The sequence below is a fragment of the Heliangelus exortis genome, chromosome 1 (genome assembly GCF_036169615.1).
Source record: "Heliangelus exortis chromosome 1, bHelExo1.hap1, whole genome shotgun sequence".
In the NCBI taxonomy this organism is placed as follows: domain Eukaryota; kingdom Metazoa; phylum Chordata; class Aves; order Apodiformes; family Trochilidae; genus Heliangelus; species Heliangelus exortis.
In genome coordinates, this window is record NC_092422.1 from 164,661,719 (window position 1) to 164,679,545 (window position 17,827).

Here is a 17,827-nt window from a genome sequence, read left to right on the forward strand (position 1 = left end):
GAGCTGGGTGGTGGCAGCTGGAATTGTTTCAGGCTGCAGAAGGGATTTAATCCAGACCTCCTGCTTCTTGGGCTACTGCTCCCGATATTAAAAGGCATTACAAAAAATGTTTTAAAAGATGAGAGTACTCTGAACATTCTTCTTTTAAAGACCTGGCATTTGTGATTCTCTAAAGGAAAGGTGGTTCCTTGCAGCTCTTAAAGCTCTCTGTTAAACACGTAGCCCTGAGCAGGAGGGAGACTTCAGACACATTTTTTTCTTATTGTGTGGCTGTGAGAGGGTCTTCATGTAACATGTAGGGTTTGGGGGGAATTTTGAGGTGCTTGTGATTCCTCAGACAATGCCCAAGTGCCTGCTGAGGAGGAGTGGGCTCTCTGGGGCCAGGAGGTGCTGTGTCCTTTATTGGACCCAGTACTCCTTCACATCTTCAGGTTGCAGCTTACCTCCTCTGCTGGTTCCCAACAACAAAAGACAGGAATTCAAAGGTAAAGATCATTATTTTAGCCTTGCAACTGTGACTTCAAAGTAAAGTTCTTAAGCTTTTGTTCTGGTGTCCAAGAAGATGTGTAAGACTTTAAGAAAAATTTTTCCTTTAATTTTTGGCATTTGTTTGCACTTTTCATAGTCTTAGATTCCTCTTACTATTTCTGCTCAGCAATCCAACATCCTAATAATTTGGTGTGCAAATATTGCAAACTACATTCAAATACTTGTCTCCAAGTGAATGGAGGCTTTTTACAGTCACCTCTGTTTCTCATACACAGACAGCTGGAAGCTTTCTTTTATCACCAACTGCTTCCAAATTTATTTTGACCAAAGACTTACTGGTACCGGCAGTATCATTTTAAGATGATCCACAGTTTTCAGACGTGCAGAAGACAAGCGGTGTGTAGAAACAACTCCTTGCTGGGAGCCTCCAGGGCAGTTTCCAGGCGAGGCTGCTGCTGTATTCCAAATGTCACAGCTCCCTCCAGTGGGAAGATGAGGGCGGCGGAGCACTGCCAGGAGGAGGTGTCTGCAGACACCAACCTAAAGTTTCCAAACCTCTAAAAGAAAGTATTCAAAACACTTTTTCCTTTTTTTCCTTTTTTCCTTTTTTTTCCCTTTTTTTCCCTTTTTTTCCTTCTTTTCCTTCTTTTCCTTCTTTTCCTTCTTTTCCTTCTTTTCCTTCCTTCCTTCCTTCCTTCCTTCCTTCCTTCCTTCCTTCCTTCCTTCCTTCCTTCCTTCCTTCCTTCCTTCCTTCCTTCCTTCCTTCCTTCCTTCCTTCCTTCCTTCCTTCCTTCCTTCCTTCCTTCCTTCCTTCCTTCCTTCCTTCCTTCCTTCCTTCCTTCCTTTTTTTCTCTGATTGCAGCAGATGATTCTCCCTTCTCTCCTCAAAAAATAAAAATATTTGAACTAAATATTTCTATAAAACCCGAGAAAATTAACTTACATAGACCAGATTTTCATAACAACTCTTATCATTAATTTCCTGTCGACTACCACCATGTAAACACGTGTTCACGTTGAGTAGGGTGACATGGATTATGAAACCAGGGTGTCTGAGATGAACTAGGAGAGGGAAGATTTCCTATATTAACATCCTGCCAGCATACTTACATTATTCTCCAGAATCAAGTAACTGCAAGAAATCCAGCACAAAATACATGCAGTTTGTTTGAAAACCTGTGAATTGGTGTAGGTTTGCTTTCTTAATACAAGTTAGTGGTGTTTTTAAACCTCTGCAGGACCTGATGCCTCCTTTTTGGGTTTTCAAGCATGACAGTGGATGAAGCTACATCCATGAAAAAGACAAATGCTAGCCCAGGCTAGGAAACAAGTTCAGAGTGGGAATATGTTCTTTCTTTCCAAGAACCTGAAAACAGAGAGTGATTATTTTAGGACATCTCCAATGCTTCTATTTGTGGGTGTAATTTTTTCTTTGACTTTCTTGTCCCAGAAATCTGTAGCTTCTGAAGAGATGATGACTTGAGACATATGCATTTTATAAATATCTTTTTTTTTCCCAAATACAATAAACTGCACGATGTATTAATAATTGCTAAATTTATATGAGAAGAAAATTAGTTTGCTGCTTCTTTCTGACCAACTTGTGCTTAGACCACTGACTACATTAAGTAGTGATTCTAGCTGTAGGTCTAAGGATGGGCTTGCAGCTAATGGATGGTGCTGGCAACCCAAGGAATAGGCTCAGCATGATGGTTGTAGCTAGGTGGTGGCTCAGCCTATGAGAATCTGAATCACAGCATTTGGAGACACAGCACCAGCAGTATATAAATCATGTGCATTGTTGTATGTTCTCAAGGTACATAAGATGTTGCCTGGCAACTGCATGTGTCTCAGCTCTGAAAAGTAAGTGTTTTTAATTATGTCCCCGTGATACTGCATGACCACAGAATTAAGAATACTGACTCTGCCTGATTGCTTTAAAATTTACATTTATTAAAAAATGCAACTCCTTTGCCAATCATGTATACGCCTTGTCATAATCAAGCATTCTGTGCTCCTGCTGTTTTTCCCTAGTACACCTTACCATGTTGAAATTAAAAAATAGTTATACAGGAGCTGTTGCCTTTTAATTTAATATTTCAGGATTTATAGAACTTATAAAACCTGCATGTGGTCAGGAGATGTTGCCCACCACCAGTTTGAGCTTACATCTCTGTATCTACAGAGACAAGAACTAGGGGCTATTTTGCTCTCCTCTGGCTTGGACCTCTACCCTGTGTAAAGCAAGCCACCAATATAGAGACTATCTTGTCACATATCAGTAGTTTACACTGTGCCTCATTTGGGTTTAGGTAAGCTAAGTACATCTGAAAAACTGGATCAAGTGTGTCCTACAGTCATAGCTTTCTGTAAACTGTAGCTACTGCACTGTGTCTTAAAAAGGCTGAGAGTGGAACATATTGGTAAAACACTTCTGAAAGACACAGCTGTGATGAACACTCTCATCCACAGTCATCAGTGCACCAGCCTCATCATTCTGTTTTATCTTACTTTATTTTTTTTTTCTTCATATGTGCCCAGGTCCCTGTTGAGATTGTGTTTTTTTGGTGTCTTTACACCTAAATGCCTCTTCAAAAACCTTCAAGAAATAACTGAGTGCTAGGTCACTCCTTCTAAGAAAATAGCCCTGGGAGATCACCTGGGGGAGGATGGCATTAATAGTACTTCCTTATATTATACTCAGCTCTATCCATAGAGAAAAAATGCCAGATCTGGGCCACAACTGCTTTAAACTCAGAATTTTGAACACAAATTTCATGTCACTATTTTAGGTTTTTTGTTGGTTTTTTTTTTTTTTTACTATGTGTATGGAGTCCTCAGCTAATTTTATAAAGCTCTAAGAAATGCAGTAAACTTACTGTGAATATGAGCATGTACTTTATGAAACAACAGGTTGCCCAGGGAGATTGTGAAGTCTTGGTTTTTGGAGATATTCAAAAGCCACCTGGACACATTCCAGGTCAGCTTGCTCCTGGTGGGCCTGCTTAAGCAAGGAGGGGTTTGGACCAGAAGACCTCAACCATGTGTGAGTCAGTGAATCAAATGAAGGGGATATAATCAGAAGACAGAGTGAGTATCTGTCTCTCTCTCCTTTCTTCCTTCCCCCAAGCCTTTTCACCTAATTTGGAAGTGCTCACATCTCAAAATCCAAACCCATGGCAATAGGACATGGTTTAGAAGTTGACAAGTTCAGTCTGTGGAGCTGAGCAAAGTGCCTCTTCTTAAATCTAGTTCCTTATGGAGAGCACCCAAGCAGTCACAGTGAGCTGGGGGACCAGTGGCTGATGGATCCCATCTGAGCAGTAAGGACAGATTGACCTGGAACAAGATTTTTTTGCTGTTGGAGAGTTTCTTGCTTTGGTTTGAAATGTTTAGACTGGGAGGATTTTATGTATCTTTTCATAAAGAGAATTGTGAAGGATTGACACAGTGTCTTTTAGAGAAGTGAAATTGGTCCAAGCATAAGATTTTAGTCCCCACATATTAAGCCATGAAATTCCTAATGCCAAATGCAGTCTTAGCTGTTAACTTCTTTTTTATAACTGATGGGGAGAAGTCACTGCCCAGAAAATCTTGTTCTCTGTGGGAGCAGCCTTGTGCAGGCCAGGAGATGTGGGCACAAGGGTAAGCATGGAATTGTTCCTCACCTCTTCAGCATGGGGATGTGTGTCTTGGCCATAGGGGGCAGATAGCTCTTGGTACCCACAGTTACTCTTTGTTAAGAATGAAACATAGTCCAGTTTTTCCACTGGGTAGTTTCCTATGGGTTGGAGTACTCCCTCAGAAAGCATCCTTGCTGTAGCTAGGAGGAATCACACCTACATCCCTTACTGCCCATGATAGTGTCCAGCACAGAAGGCACTGTCCAGGGAAGTAGTCTTTGCTCCACCCATTAAACTGTGGCTGTGCAGAGAGGATAACACACACAGGACAAGAGAAAGGAGAGGAGAGCAGGTCTTTACAGTCTGGTGAGAATCTAGGGTTGGAGAGTCAGGATGACATCTGTAGAACATCTGTTCTACATGGATCTACAGTAATGTGGAGATGAAGTATAGAAGAACTTCTCTGATTAAAAACATCTTCAGTGTTGAAGACGTGAAGGTCTTTTGAGGTTTAACCTTGAAGATAAGTGGCCTGTTTTCTATCTATAACCTTCTTTTGCAGCACATAAAGAGAAATTTGAAGTTACGGATGAGCTTTTCATTATTTTGTAGAAGTAAAAGCTCATGCTTTTATCAGCCAGGCCTGACTGAACTGCTCAGTTCCTGAAAATGGGTCATGGAGACAATCTGCACTAATTAGGAAAAGTTGGAAAAGATAATCATTGCAAGTTAAAAATGTGTGCCAGATCCATTTTACTTGCATAGTTGATCTGGAGGTGGTGTAATGAGCAGGTTTTGTACCAAAGCTGGACGTACTGAACAGTCTGACTCAATTCTGGGAGCCGCAGGGAACAAACAAGTCAAATCAAGTTCACTTTGCAGAGCTGTAACTTTTGCCAGTTCCTCAAGAACACCAGCAACTGCACCCTCACCTTTCAAAAACACCTCTCAGCATACTGACATTTCTCCCTGCAGTTAAACTTTTCCTTTTCTTCTCAGGTCCAATTTTCTGTCTGATCGATTTAAGCTGCTACATTCTTTGGCTGAATTCAGTGGAGTACTTCAGTGCTGGTGAGATGATGTTCTGGCCTTTAGGTGTTTGGCGTGCAAAATGGAATCCCAAGGCTTGTGTCAGGCATCTCCCCAGTTTGTAGCAAGTCAGGTGTGAAGCTTCATAGGTGGAGAGAAATAATTATATCAGGATGGCACACTAGAAAACTACTACATAAGCAGGCCAACATAGTAGTAGGAAATGGGGAGGGTGAATGAGCTTCCACTGCCAGAATATTGTTGCCAGTGTCAGTTGGTTTGGGATGCAAGATGAAATCCCCTCTTCTTCCTACACCCCTTCTTCCAACAGGGTTAAAAATGGCATAAACATTTGGTTTGAAACTGGGCGGAAGATAAAAGGGATGCCAGCAGTGCTGCTGGTGAAAGAGCAAGATGTTTTCCTCTCCTCCTGCTGAAGTTGCAGTGCCATGCAGCAAAGTATGCAGTGTTCACTGGTCCAGGGAGAAAGCAAGGGCCTATGAGGAGGAGTGTGAGTCTGTAGTTTGATGCTCAGAATAGTCAGTGGGAGTCATAGGAACCTGGATACTGCTCCTGGCTAAAGTCTATTTTACCCTTGTAACCCAGTGATGACTTATTGTAAAATCTACAAATAGCAATGTAAATGGAATCCACTGCTCCCCTCTTGCCAAGGGGAGTTGAAAGCCCCCAGCTGAGTGCAGGACCTGCCCCTGGGAGCAGCAAGGTCCTGCCTAGAAGGTGGCACCTGGGTGCTGAATGAAGCAGCTTTTCACAGGCACCTCTCTGTTCTGTTTTTCTGGCTGACTCACACTGAGTGACCATCCATGCTGTGCACAGTGCTTTTGAGATGCCCAAATAGTTTTGTGTGTTCAATATGAATCTGTATCATAGGCTTCTAGACTCTGTTTTGGGGTCCAGACATCCAACACTAAATCCTGCAGTGCCCACGTTTGAGCTCATAGTACCAATTTTAGACATGAAACCTTTTGTTCTAAGCCTTTTATTTCCTGCCTCTGTTTAATTAGAGGCACAGAAAAGCCATTTTGCTGCCCAGATGAGTCTGATCCTCTATGTGTCCAAAAGCAGGAATGGAGAGAATGGTTGGGTCAAGCAGACAAGTGAGTGTGCAGCACATACTGGCCAGCTGGTCAGTGATGTTTGTGTCATACTCACAGACAGGCATCTGAGCTCTGCTGGAGTCCTCTTCTAAAACAGAACTGCACCCAGATTGGTATTTGGAGCAAGACTGTCTCTTTTCCCAGATTCCCATTACTTTGCTAATGAAACACAGGAATGATTCTTTTGTCTTTAGTCTTAAGTATTTCACTTATTTTCTGCTAGAACAACGCCCTGCATAAATCACACACAAAGCAGCAGCGTGGAAGGAAAATTTGAATTGGTCTTTATGTTCATGTTCCTAAGCTGCTGAAATCATTTGGCATCATTTTACTGACTTCAAGAAGCTCTAAGATTCTATGTCACAGTGTGTACCTGGATGATGTGAGAAACTGTGTTTCTTTTATTAACTTCCAGCATTATTTCGTTATATGAATCATTCCAGTATGCAAAATTGTCATGAGAATTTACAAGCCTAGGCACACAGTCCTACTTGTCCGATGCTTATTATGATGAAAAAATCTAATAATACTTTACTTACAGATAAAAAAAAAATTGTTTGCTTTGGGCAAGCAGGATTTCAACCAGCTTGTCTTCCATTAGCTCTTAAAAAAAAAACCCCGCAAACAAAAAAACAAATAAACCCCACAACTGAGATAGTGAAAAAAACCTCTGTAATTTTCTTTTTAGCAGTTATTATCTTACTTGAGATGGGTCAACCTAGAAATGCTCTGCTACCTTGAACTGGGAAGAAAGGACAAGTATCTGATTTAGTATTTCTTTCTAGAAAGGAATATAATATAATGAACCTCTATGTAATGTTACGAAAGTATTTTATCTGAGATGGCTCTCTCACTGCCAGAAATCTCATTCTCATTAACCTTTTTTTGGCATAGCAACTGAAATTTTAATGTGACTGTGGAATATTTATTCTGAAAATCAACATTTTGAAGTTCATATATTGCACAGCTCAACCTGTGGATATTTGTTGCAGCTGACTTTGCCAAGGAACTCTGAAGGTAATGCCTTTTACAGAAAGCAGGCTTAAAGGGAAGAGAAAATTGTGTTCTGGTGAGAACAGTTCTCTACTTGTCAATACTCTGTGTTCTCTTTGCTGGGAAAAACTTATTTTCCCCCTTTGGCTATGCTGGCAGTAGCTCATCCAGTAAAATATTAAACCAGACATAGAATGGTAATCCCAGCATCCCAGCTGAATCTCACTGTCAGAGCAGAACATGTGGATCACAGCAGCTGAGGGGGCTCTGCTCCTTTTAGCTTCACTTCAGTTACCTGAGACTTCACCTCATTCTCAGTTGCCATGCCCTACCAAAACACCATGACTTCTACGTTGTTCTTTGGAATTGTTCAAAGATTTCTGAAGTCCAGCTAACTCCTATACGTGGGCCAAAACGCATCTTCTCTTTTGTCTTTTATCAGACTAAGAAGCAGGCCTTGTTAATCCTTATTTTTCCAGGTAGCTTTCTGGTGGTGAGATGAAACCACATGATAAGTGGGACACAGGTTTCTCTCTTACCAGCATCACACTTCCTTGCTGCTCTCTGAAGGTAAAGCTGTGTAGCTCCTGGGGTGAACAGGAGAAGGCAGGAGGTAGCTCTGATCCATTTCCCCTTTCTCTCCATTACACATCCCTATGTAGGAGCAGAGCCCAGGAGTGGGATTTCCAACACTTGGCATGACCACTCTGCCCCAGAGACAGAGAGAGTTCAATCCCCACTTTGATTCACCTCTAGGGTTCTTGCAACTGTCTTGTCCTTCAACCTTCCTGTAACACTGTGTTCCCAACAGCTTGACAACAAGAGTCAATCTCACAATCCCTTTGGATTCCTGCCTGTGGCCTGGCTCAGTCTTTGCAAACCTCTGCTCCCTCCAACCCTGGGGGCAGCGTTGGTGGTGGCTCTCTGACCATCAGCCAGGGCAGGGCTCCCTTGTGTGTCTGGGAGCTGGAAAAGCAGAGGGCTGGATACCAAAAGATTCTAGATGGGGACATCAAGAGGATGAGCATCATCACTGGATAAGCAGCCACCTCAAAAACCAGGATAGGGGTGATCATCATAGCAGTAGGCACATCACGGAGGTCTTGTTCAAGAGCTGCTTTTGTTTCCTCTTTTGTAGCACCATGAAAAGCCACTTAGATGCTGAAAATTGAAAGCCCTTTAAATAAAGTAATAAGAAAAAGCTAAATATACCAGAACATATAATTTTGTTCCAGTTTTTTAGTCCTCAAAAGGAGAAAACTAGAAGGGACTTTGGGAAGTAAGCAAAGAATAAGCACATGGTTGTACTGCTTGGGCACTCAGACTGAACCAAGCAGGCAAGGCATCAAATGGGACATAAGGTAGCATTATAAAGAAAACCTATTTTCTGCAGTATGTAACTGAAAAAGACTTATGATTCAGTGTGGTAACTAACTTTAATGAAGAAGACGTGTGCTTTAAAGAAGGAACTTCTCAAGGTATAAAAATAATTAAAAAGAAGCAGTTTTACCCATGGTCTCATGAAAAAAAGATGTTAAGGATTATTGCATGTCATATTTAATCCTCTGTACCCTGTAATTTTCTCAAGATGAAGGGTTATTTAGAGCTGTCTCATGATAAAAAGATGAATTAGAAGAGGAATAAAGTCTTGCAGTAAAATCAGAGAAAGAGTCAGCTATGATTTTTTGCATGTGTGATATTCTGGGGTGTATGTACAGCAGCACAGCTCCAATGTACTTTTGAGTAAGTCCACTGAAAATCTTCATGCATAAGTGTTAACTAAAATTTTTGAAATTAACATTTATTATTTTCCTTGCTCTTCTGTGATCCTTGGGGTACTCTTAATGAAGGAACATGTAGGAGAGAAAGGTAACTTCATTCTCTTCTGCTGCAAGATCCTCATAAACAGCTTCAAAGGAAGATAAAAATTCTTTGTGCTAAGCCACTGATAAGTTTATCTCCACTGTGTTCAAAAGGATCCTTCTGCAAGTTAAGCTCTAGCTCACAGAGGGGGCAAAAGTCTCATTTTATGTGGGTGTCATTAATTATGGCAAACAAACGTAATAAGCCCCTTTTTTTGTAAATTACTCATACTGTGAGGACAAATAAGCTGATTTTTCTTATGGTAACCAGGTAAGAAGAAGAGACTGCTGTATCTTAGGTAGAACTTCATTAAGGGGTTGGTGTAGAGTTTTTTAACAGCACACAGTGAAGTATGTGCTTTATCCCAGCATCTTTTCATATTTTAATAACTTCTCTCCATAGCGGGAGGGATGAAAGAAAAACAAAATCCCCATGAAGAGAGGATTCTGAGTTAAATGCAGAGCAACAGTTCATCTTTATTCCAAGAGCAGGCTGCCCTTTTCTCCATGCTGCTCTCCCCAGTGAGTAATTTCCCTGGAAGTGAATATTTACACCTTCATGGGTGCACACCTACCATTTGTACTCTCCAGGTGTGTGTTAAGCCCAGGTCACCAAATGTTCACACCAGGTCTGGAAAGTCAGTTCAACCCCTCTTCTGACCCTTTCTGTCCCAGAGTTGACCCATCACTCACCGACCTAGTCCTCTTCAGTTGCTGGGCTTTAAAAAGGTCTGGGGTCCTCTAAGAGGGGAGGTAGCACCCTCCAATCCCTAGGGACTAATGTGCTCTCCTGCTACTTGCAGTGCAAGTTGCATCCATCACTGCAGGGCAGTGTGCTGGCCTGGTTGCTCTGGTGGCCAGAGGCTAAGATGGCTCTGCCAGGTACAAACTTTCAGAACTAGGTGCATCCATCCTGACAGAGGACTTCAAGACAGCTGTGGTCCAGTGCTGCTCTCTGCTGGGATGAGTTGCACAGAGGGTAGAAGGAGCTGGCTCACTCCAGACTAGGGCACAGTGTGAGGTGAAGCAAGGTGTGAAGCATCAAGGAGCTTTGACTGACCTTGAGACAATGCTCTGAGCAAACATGACCATGCAGATGTACCCAGACTGTCTTCCAGGTGTCTGGTTACAAACCACAACCCTCAGAGTCCAGCAGTGCAGGATTTGCTCCTCAGATCATGGGCTTTTGTGGAGGCTGTGGGAGGGCAGGGAGCACAGGGCAGGCTGTGTTTACCTGGCGTTAACCAGGTGACTAAAGCAAACTTCACACCTGAGGAACAGTTCAGTGAAAGCACCAAACCTTCGGACATCAGGAGCAAGGTGGGTACTTTGTACCTGAGGTACTTACATGGCCCCTGCTGTGCCACCTCCTGAGCACCTGAAGCTCTTTCTGTGTGGTGCTCATCGTCACCAAAGCCTGATGATTTGACACAGTTTTTGCAATGCCCCTTTGGGAACAGCCATCAGGGACACAGAGGTCATGGCTTCAGTTTTGGTGAGTGCTTTTGTCTCAGGGGGACACTCAGCTGTCACCCTGTGCTTTCTGCCTGGACCAAGGACCCCTGAGCCTGGCTGCTTCATTTTTGCTGTACTTAAGAAAAGCTGAGCATGTGCTATTGGTTCATTGGCTTGTACTGTACCTGGGCTGGCTACATTTCCACTGTACAAAGGATGCCTGGGGCCTGTGATTGTGTTTGGCTTTCCACTCACAAAAAATTGGAAAAAAGCTGGATCAGTGTCACATGCCCATGTGAACAATGGCTTTGTCTCCATACATGCAGACTAACTTCAGTTTCAAAATATGCCATAATGTCTTGTGCCTTCATGAGCCCATTTCTAGCTTGTTTTCCTGGCAACTACTTTGTTGCCAGGAACTTCAGCTCCTGGCAAGAAAATGAAGCCATTGCTTATGATGAAAAGCCAGGGTGGATGCAAGTGCTGAGCAGGAGCATCTCCTAACCAAGCCACTGGTCATCTCAGGCTGTAAACTGGGATTTGGTAAACAAACTGTTCTACCAGTTCTCCTTTCCCAACTTATAAATGATTTAGACACCCAGTCTTGTTTCTGGCATTTTTCCAGAGCTCTGCTGATTCAGCTGACATTTGTTGCCACTACTGTCTCCTGCTTTTCATTCTCTGGAAGGAATCAGGAGCTTGCAAAGGTTGTCCTCTTCTCAGATCTTCTTTCCATGGATGGACTTGTAAATTCTCTGATGAAGAAGATAGCTCAGCATCCATTTTCATTATATGAGAATGAAAATGTACAGAGGAGGAACAGAGAGGCTTGCTCTCCAATGGTCTCTTTTTGTTCATGATCTTGCAGAAGACAATATCATAATAATCTACCAGAAGTAAGAGGAGGAAGGAGGGACACATTTTACGTCATCTTGAGAACTAATCATCTGAAACACTTAAGAAAGCTGGCCCTGTATTCAAGCTGTGAATGCTTTTTTCCTTTCCTCTTGGCAGGGCTTGTTTTCATCACCTAGCCTGAGCGAAGAACTGCATACGCTAATTAGGAACAAAATGTCATCTCACTAGAATAAAATGTCATCTCACTAGAAAACCACCTGCCATGAAGAAAGTTATGCTGGGAAACAACATCGATAGTGTGAATGCAAATTCAGCTGTCTTGAAAATAGAAGCTGAAAGAGACATGGCAGAGTTCAGCAACTACAGCAAGCCAACACAAGCTTGGCTTAGCACGACAGCCACACTCAGTCTAAGTTATGCAAAGCCCATGGCAGAACCCCAAAGTGTCATCACATCTCCCAGTTTCTAGACTGAGGCTTTCTCCACCATCCCAGCCTTATTCCCCTTGACGAACGGCTACCAGACTCTTCCCTCTGTTTAATTTGACACTGTGTTTCTGAAACAAAAATGTCTCCACAGCTAAAAGACTTAAGCTTCTACCCAAGAAGACAAGGTAGCACTGCCCTCCACTGCTGTGGGAGTAGCTTGGAGTCCTCAAGCACTGAACTGGGATGACCCAAGAGCCACATGCTCAGTCTTTGACGTGCCCAGGGCTAGAGACCACAGGCTTTTAAGCACTGAGATGCGTCACTCCTAGATTATGTCATGTCATAATTTACAGTGGTCTTAGGGCATTAATCTCTAAAGAATAGATAACAGGAGGACTATTTCTACAATTAATAAATCTCCTTGATTTCTCAGTTTATATCAGGCAATGGTAATAAACTGGAGTGTAGGAGGTTCCATATAAATAAATGATTTTTTCACTGTGAGGGTGACAGAGCACTGGCACAGGCTGCCCAGGGGGGTTGTGGAGTCTCCTTCCCTGGAGACATTCTAAACCCACCTGGACGTGTTCCTGTGTGACCTGCTATAGGTGACCCTGCTCTGGCAGGGGGGTTGGACTTCATGATCTTTTGAGGTCTCTTCCAACCCCTAACTTTCTGTGATTCTATGCAATACAGTATTAAAAACAATAGCCCCATAGAGCTGGAAAACAATAATGATAAACTGTCCAGCTTTCCAGATCCAGCCAGCCTGTTTCCCTATAGAGACAGAACTCCAAGCTGCCATGGGCATTTCTCAGAGGCCAAGAGGGATGTGCTCTTTCCTGTAAGCACCACTGCTAGGCCAGAGATGCTGAGGGAAATGTCCCTTTCCTCCAGCTTCCTGTGCACAGTCCACTGCCATCCAACAAGTCACCCTCAGGAGGGCTTGCAAGGGCAACCCTAGCCCTTGGTTAGGGGGTTAGGGTTGCAAGGGACCTTAAAGATTATAAAGATCCAGCTCCCCTGTGTTTTCCTTTCTGCAATTGTAAGAAGAAGCCTTTCTGGAAGGAACTGGGTAAATTTTGCTGGTGGAAAGAAAAATGTTTAATCTGAACACTAAGAAGCAGTTTCAGTGCACACAGGTAGGATGAGGCTTATTAACTGAATGAGAATAGAAATTGCAAGTAGCACAGAAGCCTGAAGAAAAGATTTTGAAATAATTAAATCAGTGCATTCTTAAATATGCTGTCACTAAGGTACAAGAAAAGCTTCTGAACAGCGTTTCTATGAGAAAGGACATAAGCCGTTTTCTTCCACTTCAGGGTGAATTGACTTTTCCACTCACTTGCCCTCCTTCTAAATGTCATTTAGGAGACCCCATTGAGCAAGAATTGAGCCTGAATTCACTTCAGTGCTAGCTTAAAGCTCACTTTCTTTATACTGTTACTAACTTATTCCTGGTTATTTCAAAGTGGTTCAATCTGGGTGTTTTATAGAAATAATTACTTTAATTTTTTCCTGTGGAAAATTTTATTCTTGGGACTGGATTAAACTAAAAATGTCTTAGGAAGTACAGTTGATGAGAACTACAGAATATGGCACTTTTAAAGAGTCAGGGAAGTATTTCTCATGACAAGTAGGTTGAAGTGATACAGTGACTAATGTGATAGTATCCTCTCAAAGAATGGCTCACAAGTTACAGCCAAATAAAAGAAAATTTTGTTTTGACTGACTGATCTGCTCAGTTGGTAGACACAGGAACCTGTTGTGGCAGCAGAAGAAAAACATCAGCTCTACCAACCTTTTGAGATATGTCTGTAACAGTAAAGCCCACATGTTGTTGATTTAAATATTCTGTAAAATCTAGGAGTCCCAGCACCAAAACAGAATGATAATTACCTAATTCTCAGGATGCTGGACCTAAAATGTCAACTTGCAATTTCTTTTTCTAGGGGGAAAAAAAGAAAGATAAAATTTCTAATATCTTAATTTAGCACAAATAATATTATTGTAATTATCATCATTAGTAGTAATTACATGTTATTGTTCAGCTATGGCAATAGAGTGCATAGTTTCTAAATATTTGGTTACAGATTTGGGCATCTGACATTCTGTTTTGACTGTGAATAAAAAAAATAAAATTGACAAAAGACCAAAAGCAAATGACAGATGAGTGTGGGTGCTAGGGTGGCTTGATATGATACTTATTTTTGTATCTGTTTCCTGGTCACTGGGAGATACTTGTCCATGGAGTATTATCTCTCTGGATGTTAATTCCCTTCTTCAGTCTTAATGAAACCAATTCTCACTATATTTGCCGGGATACTCCACATCATCTGGATGTTAGAAAAGACAGTGGCTCTTTGTCTAAGTGGGATATAGCATATACAGAAAAATGTAACCTGAGTGCCTCCTACCAACAGCAAAATCGTGTAAAGAAACTCAAATGTTACAATTCATTAATTTCTAAAGTTTAGCTTATAGTGCTTACCCTGAGAATACCAAGTTCTTGGGCATATGGCATCAGCAGTAAATTATGACACTAGCAGACATAAATGTTCATGGTTATTAAGTCTAAGATATTAAGAGAAACCCATTGGGATCTCCTGGGCTGATCTGCTGCATTATACAAAGCATGAGGTTTCAGGAATTCATGGCGAGTTCAGGTCCAGTAAATCAGAGGGGAAAAGAAGGTATCTTTTTTAGAAAAAGGTCCAGTCTTGGTGTAAACACTTCTGGTGCTGGAATCTCCCAAGCCCAGGTGGAGCTGTTTCTGGGGGCAATCACCAAAGCCTTCAGTACTGCCTGAGATTCTGCTCTGTAGCAAGAGGCTGCTGATGGCCAAACCCCCGTCAGTGTAGCCTAAACAACCATTGCTTTTTTGTTGTGCAGTCCTTCCTCCTCTCCTTTGCCAAATGAAGTTTTTGCAAGACAAGAATCCCCTGATACTGGATGCAGGACTTCGTTAGTTAGCAAATCATCATTTAGAAGGCCCAAGACACGAGAGTATATTTTATTCTGGCTTTACAAGCCTTTTGTTTAAATCATGCAGAAATCCCTCACAGTAATGCTGCTTTTTCTCCCTGCATGTCACAGACAGCTGTTTATCTGCTGACTGGTTGTGTCTACCCAAGTGATATGTTGCTCTGTGGCAAATACCAACTTGCAAAGATCTTTCAGCCTTCACAGAGCAGGAATCCAGATGTAACCATGGCAATTTATTCTCAAGCTGTTAGGGATTCAGAGAGGAAGGATGACATCTTTGACACAGAGAGCTACTCCATTTCCCTTTTTGTCTTCTCTGTACTTCTTCAGCAGGCTGTAAGCTGTAGGTTTAATAGCCTAATGGTCTGAATCATCCCACAGGTTTGAGAAACACCCAGTAGGCAGAATTTGTGTTCTAAAAGGAAGAACTTTTATTCCTCTTACTAGATAACCAGCATCTTAGCACTGGTGCACAGATAATTAATTCCTTTTTTTCCCTTTACATTCCTTGGCATCTAGATCAGCTTTTGTTCTTGACATCCTGATTTCAGGTTGAGAGAGTGTTCATTTTTTCCTCTTTTGTGCCAGTGTGCCATGAAGGCCAGCACAGGGTAGAGACCCCAGCTGTGCTAACACCAACAATCTCCATCCCATGGAGAAGAATTTCATCTTTCTTTGATTACAGAGGCACAGAGGAAGCTTCAAAGTTATCTTAATAGTCCCCTGCTACCCACACTCCTCCAAGGACAGCATGGGAGCACGGGCTGTGCAGAAGGACCAGGTCATCATAGAAATGCTCTATCTGCAAATTTGTGTGTAAAAAGAAGCAAAAAGCACTTCAGTATTCCTAATTGATACTATCTTGTCACCACTGAAAAAATATCTTTTTTTCTACTCATACCACCTGGAAAAACCTGTAGTCCAATATCCTAGCAGTTATGGGGATTTGCGAAAAGGATAGTACAAAAAATCATGATCATTATAAATCTTATTAAAAAAAAAAACAGAACAAGTCTGAAAATACTCTTTATGTGCCAGAATGGTTCCAGCAACAAGCCCCTTACCTGAGCTGAGCACTGGCATGGTCAGCTTGCCTCTCCTAAAAATATGGAGGCAGAGAAAATCTCTCCCAATCCAGAGCATGGGCATTTGCCTCATTAGCTTCCCAGGAGTTAAACATTAGTAAATGCAAGAAAATTACTGGAACAAACATGACAAAGTTGTTCTAGCCACCTGCTGCTTTGAGAAAGGTGTTGTGCTTATCAAAAATTAAGGTACAAAGTCAATCCTCTTTGAGGGCAAAGCAGCCCTTAAGAGCACAAGATGTTGCTGCAGTTATTACATGTCTGTGTATGATCTTGCTGGAGCATAATTCTGCTCTGGCTACCCATAGCTGCTCAGGGCATCATCCTAAGGGAAGATCTCCAGACAAAGTAGGCTATGAGTGATTTTCTGAATGTCCCCTCTCACTCCCAGTCCCAGTCAAGTTGCTGCTGCTGAAAGATGATGGATCTGAAGTGAAGGAAATGATACTGGTGTGGAGACAGAGGACACCTTGCTGTGTAGAAGCAGCTGACCTGTGTAGGACTTGGGGGATTTGGAGCTGAAGAGAGTTTAGCAAAGAAGGCTTTGAGAATTAAATCTGTAACTACACAGATGAGTAGTACAGAATTACCAAATGCTCTTTGCAATACTCTTCTACAGTGATGCAATTTATTATCTGATATGCCTAAAATCCTGGGAAGAGGTGACAAATGAGAATAGATGCTACCAAACAGGCAGTGCCAGCTCTGTGTCTTCTGAATGTACTGGTACATAAATAACCCCATGCAAATATACTCAGGGACACAAAGAGGGAACTGAAAAATTAACTCTAAATGTACTTCCTAAAATGGAGAGCTCGTGTTGGTTTGGGACATGATACTGGTTCTGTTGTGAGATAAATTAGATATATTTTCCTGATTGTTCCTTTCTTGAAAAAATGTAGTTCTTCTTGGAATACAAAAGTTTCTACCAGATCATTAAACCCCATAATTTTTTCAATCTTCCTTTAATTAAGGATTGCAGTATTGCTTTTTTTAATTGCTTAAATAAAAACTATCTACAGCTTGGCTCTCTGCAGTCTCTATTTATTTGGTTTCTGTATTGTCTGTGCAAAGCCTGGAGGGGGTAGGGAAATGGTGAGCAAAAGCTCATCTAGTTCCAATAAAAGGAATTAAATGTGACTTTAGAAAAGCAACCTCTGAGGAGTTTTTTCCTCATTCCTGATTTAACTTGTAGCAGGAGAGGCACGAAACAGAATTACAACAAGGATGGCAAGCTGAGATGACAAACAAAGAGGGCAGAGATGCAGGAGCACAGCTGGCATCTTCTTTGAGTCCATATTTCTCCCTCAGCTACGTGCAGTGAAGGACATACAAGCATGCAGTGTCTACAGTGCTGTCCATGTGACAAACTGTCCATCTGTTCAATGTACCTGCTGATAATCTGGACTGATTGGGCTAAACCAGAGACCACAAAGATCTCACGCTGTGTAACATCTGTTACAACTCTTCCTTTGTCGTTCCAAGTGGTGTTTCGTTTGTCAAGGCAGTGAGTGATTGCTGTTGCATTACTTGGTTTTTTTCCTCTTCCCTGCACTTACCAGACTGTCTTTATCTCAGTCTATGAGTGTTCTTGCTTTTGCTCCCTCTGTTCTCTCCCCACTTCTGCTGGGAATGAGGGAGTGAGGTGCTATGTGAATGCTCAGCAGCTGATCATGGTCAGCACACAACTGTCCAGGTCTTTGGTTCTCTGTATGCAGACATCTCAGGCAGTGCTGATGGGTAGCTAGCTGAGGCACAGTCTGGCCTTTAGATGGTTTCCAGTGATGAAAGTTTTGTGATATCTTGATGCTGTGCATTATGTAGCCTCTGGAGACTTTTGTCTAACAGCGTTTCAGGGATGATCAAAAGCACCGCATCCATCAGCGGTCAACCTTGTACCAC